Raw genomic sequence first — 10778 nt, 5'->3', positions numbered from 1 at the left:
ATAGCTCCCATGGAGGATTTTTCTTATGTATTATGGTTTATGATTTTGTGGTTTTAGGGGCTTTCTCTGTGTGTAAGTATGTGTCTCTGTGACTATATTGTTTCTTTTGAATCATTATTTATCTGTTAGTTGGTTTGTTTCATCCTGTTCAGTTTTGTTTTTATTTTATTATAACTTATCTTTATTTTTTCTTAGATATCTGCTCTTTTTCTATTAAGAGATCAAGAGAGGATGTGGATTAGGTTGAATGGGAATATACTGTATGAATTATACATACAACTCCATCAGTCCTCCCACTAACTCCTCCACTGGGCTCCCTGTGCTCAATCTGACGGTTGGCTGCAAGCATCCAAATCTGTATTGGTCAGGATTCTGCAAAGCCCCCAGAAGACAGCTATATCAGACACCTGTCAGAAACCACTTCTTGGCATCTACAATAGTGTCTGGGTTTGGTATCTACATGTGGAATGGATACCTAGATGGGGCAGTCTCTGAATGGCCTTTCCTTCAGTCTCTGCTCCACTGTCTGTCTCTGTATTTCCTTTAGACAGGAGCAATTCTGAGTTAAAATTTTGGAGATGGGTAAATGGCTCCATCCCTCAACCTGGAGGCCATGACAAACATTTGAATATGGTCTCAAAAGGTTCTCCCTCCCCTTTGTGGGGTATTTCAGCTAATGTCATCCCTGTGGGATCCTGGGAGGCTCTTACTTTCTTGGCATCTTGGACTATCTGGTTGTTAAGCCCTGTTCCCCATCCCCCATTGCTACATATCTCTGTTCAATTTCCTGACCCTCTGTACATCTCCATGACCTTCCATACCTGATTCTGCTCCTCTTTTCCCCTTCTTCCTCCTCACTTCCTCCAAAGTCCCTCCAACCCTCTACTTCTCTTGATTATTTTGTTCCCCATTCTAAGTAGGACTGAAGCATCCACTCTTTGGTCTTCTTTCCTCTTGACATTCATGTGGTCGATGAGTTTGTATCATGGGTATTCCATGCTGTTTGCCTAATATCCACTTATCAGTGAGTACATACTATGTGTGTTCTTTAGGGACTGAGTTACTTTACTCAGGATGATATTTTCTAGGTCCATCCATTTTCCTGTAAATTTTACAAAGTCATTGTTTTTTAATAGCTTATTAGTACTCTATTGTGTAAATGTACCACATTTTCTGTATCCATTCCTCTGTTGAGAAACATCTGGGTTGTTTCCAGCTTCTGGCTATTATAAATATGGCTGCTATTAATATAGTGGAGCATGTGCCATTTTTACATGTTGGATCAACGTCTGGGTATATGCCCAAAAGTTAGCTGGCTCTTCAGGCAATACTATGCCCAATTTTCTGAGGAACTGCCAGACTGATTTCCAGAGTGGTTGTACAAGCTTGCAATCCCACCAGCAATGGAGAAGTGTTCCTCTTTCTCCATATCCTCTCCAGCATCTGCTGTCACCTGAGTTTTTGATCTTAGCCATTCTAACTAGTGTAAGGTGAAATCTCAGAGTTGTTTTCATTTGCATTTCCCTGATGACTAAGGATTTTGTACAGTTAGGCACTTCTTGCCATTTGAGTTTCCTCAGTTTATAATTCTCTGTTTAGCTCTATTCCCCATTTTTAATATGGTTATTTGGTTCTCTGGAGCCTAACTTCTTGAGTTCTTTGTATATTTTGGACATTAGTCCTCTATAGAATGTAGGATTGGTAATGATCCTTTCCCAATCTGTGGGTTGCTGTTTTGTCATACTGAGTGTGTCCTTTGCCTTATAGAATCTATGCAATTTTATGAGGTCCCATTTGTCAATTCTTGATCTTAGAGCATAAGCCATTGGTATTTTGTTCAGGAAATTTCCCCTTGTGGCCATGCATTTGAGGCTTTTCCCCTCTTTCTCTTCTATTAGAGTCAGTAAATCTGTTTTTATGTGGAGGTCCTGATCCACATTTTTTACTATTTTCAAAAAACAAACCTGAAACATAGATGTTCCAAGAACCTTCTTAAGGTCACATACAAACAGATGAGTAAATGTTGAACTTTAAGACAAAAAATATAATCACAACTTGATCTTCTTCCCTGATTTCTAATTGTAGAACCCCCGACTCCCGTAGACTATGTCTGCCCGGGATGTGTGAGAGCTGGGATACATTGAATATGGCCACCAAGAAATTGTATGAGAGCAGATGACACCAGGAAGGGAACATACTTTGTCTACTTTCTCACTCTTCTTTGGCAGATGTTTCTAGCAGTTGTCTTTTCTCACAAAACTCTGTTCAGCTGTATTTTAGCTACAAGGTAATTCTCATCATATTTCTTCACTCTCTGCATCCCCTTACCCACTGAGCTCTTGATAAAGATATATTTAAGACTCAACTTGCTCAACACAGTTTGTCTGAAAACTAGCATGCATTGATGCTTCTCAGAAATCTGATAAGTATCCAAGAGCACAAAAATTCTTGTCATTTTTCTTGATAATCATATACTCTGACAAACTTTGAGAAAAGTAACACTTTAATACTTTTAAAAGTTGATAGGATTGGGGGCTTGACAGTTAGCTGTCGTTAAAAAGATTAGCTATTCTTCCAGAGGATCAAGGTTTGAGTTAAAGTACACACACACACAGTGGCCCACATCTGTAACTTCAATTCCATAGAATCTGAAGCTATCTTCTGGCCCTCACAAGTACCATGTGCACATTGAAATATGCAAGAAAAGCACCAACACAATAAAATAATAAAACAAAAATGTTGTTAAAATTTTTAAAAATTGATAGAATTTCTCAAATGACAGATACTTTGAACAATGTTTTGATAATTACAGTTTAGGATATTTAATCTTCATGTTTTTTTTTCATATGAGCAAGCATGTATACTTGATATGAAACAGGTTTAGATGTGTAAGAGAAAAAAATGTAGGCACAAAACTTAGGTTTATGAGCAAATCATCTTCATGGTATTATAATGAAATATCTGAAGTAGTGACAATTTAAAAGAGAAAGGTTAATTTTAGTTCATGGTCTAGTAGGCTCCAGTAGCCTGACTGATCTTGACCTCCTAAGAATTGCAGGTAAACATGGTTGAGCAACTTCTTCAGAATGAAAACAGAGTAAGGATTTCTGGGGTCCTACAATTTTCTAAGGTGATTTAAGGACTTGAAATAAGGCTCTATCCCATAAATATCCAGGTCCAACCTTGAGACCATATCTCTAAATAACTATTCAGGAGCTACCATATGTGACATTTTCTTTTTCCTTTCATCACCTCTAAGAGGGCGCTCCCCCACTCACACATCCACTCCCACCTCACCCCTCTAATATCCCCCTTCTCTGGGGCATCAAGCTTCCATAGGATCAAACAAATTCCCTCCCACTGTAGTGAGACAAGGCTGTCCTATACTATATATGTAGCAGGGGCCACAGACTAGCCCATATATGGTCTTCGGTTGGTGGCTTAGTCTCTGGGAGTTCTGAAGGGTCTGGTTAGTTAATACTGTTGTTCTTCTGGTGGGGTTGCAATCTCCTTCAGCTCCTTCAGTCCTTCCATAGGGGTCCCTGAGCTCAGTGGTTGGATGTGAGTATCTGGATCTGTCTCAGTCAGGTGCTAATAGAGAGTTCTCTTGTGCACATGGGTAGGTAGGATTAACATATTAAAAATGCCCGACTTATCGAAAGCAATCTACAGATTCACTGCAATCCCCATCAAAATTCCCAATCAATTCTTTATAGACATGGAAAGTGCAATTCTAAACTTCATATAAATAACAACACTAAAAAAAATATCTAGAAAAACGAAAACAGTTCTCAACAATGAAAGAGCTGAGGGAATCATGCAAGCTATACTACAGAGCAAAAGGGATTTAAAAAAATATGGTATTGATACAGGACAGACAATCAATCAATGGAATGGAATAGAAGACCCAGAAACAAACTCACATACCTATACACGTTTTCTAAACAATGAGATTTTCTTTGAAGAACATGTAATGGATAGTGTAAGTGGACTTGAGAACACATGAAACACTTTTGACAAAAGAATAAGAGCTTGAAATTGGGCAATTTTTATAATAAAATTAATTTGTCAATTACTCTAAATATATAACTTTTTAAAAGTCTGTAATGACTGATTTTTAAAAATCTACTGTATAGCGACCTGAGCAAAACTTAAAACACTAAGGTTTTGAATGTTTATATCCTTTAAAGTTTCTATTGTTTTTGCATCTCTTTTAGTAATAGCACAGACAGAACAGGCAATGATGGTACATGACCTTAACATTAGATGGAACCCAGCCTGGTCTACAGAGTAAGTTCCAAGGCTTCAGAGAGAAACCTTGTCCTGAAAAAATGAGAGAGAGAGAGAGAGAGAGAGAGAGAGAGAGAGAGAGAGAGAGAGAGAGAGAGAATATAAAGGAAGGAGGAAAAAAGTAAAAGGACAAAAAAGACAGACAAGACCATAGAGGATAAATACTTGCACAATGATAAAATGCATTCAACAATGCATACCATCAATAAAATTCAAAAATGTCAAGAGATCCATAAATCAAAAATTTATCAAATTTTAAGTTATTTGTACTTCACATAATTTTAAAGACAATAAAAATTTTACATTAATGTGAGATCTGGCATGTAATATTTCTATTGGCATGAGACATACATCAAAATATTCAAATAAAGGCCATTAAAGAATGGTCTGATTGAGAATCTTAATGTTAATGATAACTATATCATTTACACACTTGTGTTTTGAATAGCTTTAAAACTGGTCAATCATTTTCTAACTAGGTGAGGAACACTGAGCTGCAGCCACATGCAAGGTACTGAAGGTATAAAAGGAGATGCTTTCTGAAAGTCTACTCTCATGCAGTTTATTGCTTCATGAGTGCAGCATCTAGTTCAATTATAACAAAATATAAAATGTAAAATATAAAACAGAAACATTATAGTTATTGAGAAAATATTGATCAACTTTTCTTCATAGGGCTGATGTTTGAACACATGTCCTATCACATATTTGCAAGTATATTACACTAAACTGTGTCCCCTGCCATACTATTTTTTCTCCTATTAGGAATCAAGTAAAAAAAGAAAAAGATTAAATAAGATGACTTTTTCCCTAAGTGTTAACTTTAAGTCTTGGATCTTAATGTTAATATTGTAGACATTGAAAACCATTTTAGATGATATACTCAAACGGATAGACTCAGAACTAGGATTTACAAATAAGAGAAAATATGTAAGAGTAGAGGGCCCTGCCGGGCACAGGTGGAAGAAGAGATCCTTGACCTCATGAAGGCTGGACGCCCCAGGGGGTGGGAATTTTGAGGGTGGGGAAGTGGGAGTGGGGGGGGTAGGTGGGGGTTACATCCACAGAGAAGAAGGATGAGGGGTAAGGGGATGGGGGGTTCCCGGGTGGGTGGGGGATGGGGTAAAGGGATAACATATGAAATGTAAATAAAATATCCAATAAAAAAAAAGAAAAAACAAAAATAAAACAAAACAAAGACAAATAAGAGAAAATGTAGGAGCATTTGTCTTTCTATGCTTGAGGTACCCAGTTTAACATATTTTATTTTTCTGTGGCATTAAATAGAATCTCACTATGAATAGGTAGCACACCTTCAGTATCCACTGATTAGTTAAATAACATTAGTGTGTGTGTGTGTGTGTGTGTGTGTGTGTGTGTAACAAGAATAGTTAAATAAAAAGAGGTTATAAATTTGAATACAGGAGATGTGAAAATGGGGAAATAGAGAGATGAAAATTATATAAATAATAGCATGGGAGAAATTCTCAAACCCCCCCCCCCCAAAAAACCCTAAATGTAAATTAAAATATAAAAGAAATACAATTATGTGGCCAAAAGGAAACTAAAAAAAAATTTTATAGTTGAGGAAAAGGCACAAGTACAGTTGCAACCAATGAATGACAGAGGAGAAATAGCAGAGATGAATAGGCCATGGATTCATATAGCCATATAAGTCATACACATTTTATCTAACTCCTGTACTGGAGAAAAACAATGGAAAAGCTTTGTAAGAATGATATTATCAAAATTGCTTTTCAAAATACCCTTTAAGTTTTTAAGTTGGAGGCTTAAGACTGTAATGCTATGTCAATATTTGAAATACTAAATGGAAACATTAACATAGAGTTAATAAAATGACATATTGAAGAAAGAAAAATTCTGGTCTGTATGTATGAACCTAAAATAAATGAGAGAAGAAGCTGAGGAGATCTCTTGGTTATTAAGATCACTTTTTGCTTTTGCAGAGGACATAAATTTAATTCTTAGCACCCATATGGCAGCTCAAATCATTCTGTTCTAGGTGATCCAATGTCCTATACTGGCCTCAGTAAGCACCACACACACACACATGTAGTGCATGTAAGTACATCCAGGCAAAACATCCATATATATAAAATAAAATAAATCTATTTGTTTAAAAAAGAGAGAAAGAATTGAGAGACTGACCTGTTTCACTATATTGGTAGGTAAGAAAATGGAAACCATAGTTGAAAATTAAAGTTACTTTGGCTAAGATATGTGATCTTAATAATTATACGGTAGAAAAAAAATACATCAAGCCACCACATTTCCATTTCCAATGTGGGTAAATGTCAAACTGCACTCTGAAAGGAGTGTGGAAAAGTGGGGCTCCAATCTTAAGGATAGAGTGAGTATTAATGAATTTAAAATTACTGTAAGAAAACAGAAGGAATAAAGTGGATTCTGGCTAAACAAATAGACTGAACTGTAAATAAAAACAGGCCATGCTGATCAGACATTACCTGATGTGAGGGACTAGGAAGTAGGTTGCATACTGAGAGTGAGTAGGAGGATGTGTTCAGAGGTTCTCGATAAGCTCATGGTTCTTTGCTAACACAGAGTTTTAAGAACACAGATGAGTTTATAAAGAAGCTTGATATACCAAGTAAAATATTCTCAAGAAAATAATCTTATCCTATATTTTATTTCTACTTCTATTGTTCCATCTACCTATTTAAACAATACAATATTCATTATTTTATTATTATAAATAATGTGTGTATAATTTTGTTATTGTTACTAAAGAGATGATATATTGTGTAATTAATTATAACTGAATACATAAATATATATAATTTCCTCTATATTTGTATATAATATAGTGACTAAAAGCATCAATCCTGTATGTAGGCAAATATATATATATAAAATTTGGGTCTTCTTTTTCTTATCTGAAATATTGAAAAATTTAGTCAAAATTATATAGTACTTGTGAGAATCAATGACATAGTATATAGACATGTTTTTAAGAACTTGCTTAGGACATATCAAAAGCACTCTTATTATCAATATTGACTTTAATAGTCCTGTGCTGTAAATAGTATTTTTATTTTGTAATTGATGCTTGAACTTTATGGTCTTCCCATGAGTGCTCAGGTAAATTGTGAAAGACTCTGGGCACAGACTAAGACAAAGTCAGCTTAAAATTTTCCCACTAAACAGTTCTGCTTCCCAGAGGAATTGGCTTCAATGTAAAAGAAAGAGCTGTCCATGGGGAATCACAATTATTCAGTAATTCAAACTTAATTCATTAATCTTAATGAAAAAGTTGAAACTTTATATTTGCTGAGACTGTTTTCAATTAATATGTCCCCATGAAAAAGCTAAAGAAACCTTCACTTTAATAAGGCCCCTGGAAACTGATTAGCAAGTAAACTAAAGTTACAGCATAGGGAATTCTCTTTGCTATTAGTAGTTTTATAATAAGACCCAGAGAGACAATTTCATCATCAATACTGTACAAACTCTACCTTCAGTTTCGTTTCCAAAATGATCAATAATTTTTAATTAGAATTGAGAAATGAAAAACTGCACTTAAAGAAAATGGCACTTTGTTTAATATCTTAGATCCTCTGAAGTTTTGAGGTCTACCAAGAATAAGAATCACTAAACTATGTTTTCATATTTTATAATATAGTCAGCAGGAGAGACTTAGGAATCCTTAAACTTTGTATTGAGATATTAAAATGAACCACATAATTAGAGAATACACTCACTCACTAAAATTTTCAAATCATTGGAAAACTGCAACTACTAACCTAACTAAAATATTTGACATTTCTGCTGGACAAAATACATTAAAGGAAACTAGGAGATAGACCCTCCTTTACTCAATAAGAGTAATGCAGGAGTCAAGCAGTCAAGCATAAAACTCAAATATACACATGCACACCTTAACACTGAATGGTGTTATATTCTGTATGTGCAGCTTAAATAAGTGTGACAGTCTGTAGGATGCAATGATGAAATAGATTATTGTTTGCTGCTTATGTATACTATTCATTTTGAACTATGTTCAAATAAGATGCCTATGACTATGGTCATTTCCTACAGACACAACCAGCCTCAAACACCAATGTTGGAGTAATTCTTTCTGGTTGAAATCTCCTCACATAAATTTGCTTAAATGGGAAGTATGAAAATTTTGGTATAAAATATTAAGAAATAATTTCATGCATGCTTGTTTACAAGAGGAAGCATCACAGAGGATATCTGCAGACAGGCCTTAGTCCCTTAAATTTCACAAGGAACCCTGAAAGTGGTCATTGTGTGAATTAAGTCAAAGAAGTCTATGTTCAATGGAATTTGGATTAAAATGAAAGTGAAAGTGAATAAAAATGTCAATATGTTCTACACTGAGTAACTTCATATTATTTGCCAGTGTTTAGGTCAGAGAAAAATACTATATTGGTTTTTAATTTTATTACTATATTATGCAAATTTGCAAGCATAGAACTGAAAAAGAAGTCACAGCTTGTCAATATTGAAAGTCAGTAATTGTTTGTGTTCATTGATACAATTCATAAATAGGCCTCAAAAAGAGTGCTACCTTGCAGTGTCTACTGTAGCAAAAGTTCAAATTAGAAATTGCGATTCCATGTGTTTAGAAGTTATTAACAGAAAAAGTGAGGCCACAGAGAAAATAGGCATTACAAATATAATGTGATAGAATTAGTGAACATCTTAAACTTTTTGTCAAGACAATGTCTATTTGCATTATAATTTTAAGTTATAAAGATTATTCTAATGACTTTTTCACAACTTAGGGTTATAATTTGAGTGAATACAAGGAAAATAAAGATAAAAAGGAAGGTAGGAAGGAAAGACGAAACGAAGAAAGGGAGGAGAGAGAGAGAGAGAGAGAGAGAGAGAGAGAGAGAGAGAGAGAGAGAGAGAGAGACTAAGCATTTGCTATTCTTCCAGAAGAACTGAATTTGATTATAGCATCTAGAACTGGGTGGTGAGAGGTCAGTGTAAATAAGCTCCAGGAAATGTGACACCCACTTCTGGCCTTTGTAGATCTCTGCACATGTATACACACACAAACACAGACACAAGCACACAGACACATACATAGAAATAAAAAATAAATCTTAAAATATAAAAAGGAAAGACTTTCTTTAAATTTGTTTTGAGTATTTATTAAAAATAAAAATTAATTCAGAATTAGGAAAAATTAGAAAAAACAACATAATAAAGCTTACATATTTCAAATCACTTTTGAATATCATATAAGTGAAACAGAGGAATAGAAATTTCTTTTGTCATCAATACTTCCTCCAGAATAGCTTGTGTAGAGATCTGTGGTAGGGTGACAGATAATGGGAAGACATAGAAGATACAGAAAGCTAGCAAAAAATGAAAGTAAAGAGATGAAATTCTAAAGTATTAGCAAGAAGAGAGTCCTATTATTTCTGAAGATTGTACAAGAAGAGCTTATGAAAAATATTTAAGTAATGACATATTAGTGAGGTCAGTTACAAATATTCATGTACAAATAAATGCACCTATATTTAATGGTTTAAGCATACATCACAGTCAGTCACAAAATCCTTCTGACTATAACTCAGAAAGGAAAGAGCAGGTTCTAGGGAAAGACTGAATAGGAGAAGAGATTGCTGCTTAGCATGATGATCTAAGTTCAAATACCTAACACTCATGTAAAGCTCAGTGGGCAAGGTGGCACTATAAACTGAGAACTGATCAGGCAGAGACAACTGGCACCTAGAGCATGCTGGCTAGCAAGATGAGCTAAATGTATGAGTTTGAAGAGACTCTGCTTTAGTAAATAATGTGGAGAATAATCAATGAAGACACTGAATATTAACTTTTCGGTTCTATACACACATGCTCATGCACTCACATATAAAGCGCACATATATGAAATATGTACATACTCTCATACTCATCACACACATATACTGACATAAAAAGAAAAGATTTATAAAATTACTATAAAATATAAGTGCTTCATAAAATTCAATATAGGACATTTTAATTTCATAAACAAAATTCAAAGAAGACAATTCTACCTCCAAACTAAATTACAAATATAATGCAATTAAAGTCAAATGACTAGTGGCTTTTGTTTTTAAATATCTACTCTAAATAAATGTGTACAGATATAAATGTACATAGATGTGAAATGTATATATATTTTTTATTAAATATATCCACTATAAAATATGAATAATTTTCACCATATTTTTCAAGAATATGTAAGAAAATAGTTCGTCTTGTGGTAAGATATGTTAATTCTGCAATAATCTTAAGAACATAGCTCAACTGAAAGAGTTTGTGGCCCCATGAGGAGAGCAACAATACCAACCAACCACAGCTCCCAGGGTCTAAACCACCAGCCTGGGAGCACTTAGGGAGGAATCCAGGGCTTCAGCTGAATAGGTAAGAGTGGAAGGCCCTGCTGGACATAGGTGGAAGAAGAGATCCTTGACCTCATGAAGGCT

The sequence above is a fragment of the Grammomys surdaster genome, unplaced genomic scaffold (genome assembly GCF_004785775.1).
Source record: "Grammomys surdaster isolate TR1022 unplaced genomic scaffold, NIH_TR_1.0 350, whole genome shotgun sequence".
In the NCBI taxonomy this organism is placed as follows: domain Eukaryota; kingdom Metazoa; phylum Chordata; class Mammalia; order Rodentia; family Muridae; genus Grammomys; species Grammomys surdaster.
Note: the sequence above shows the minus strand (reverse complement) of the source record.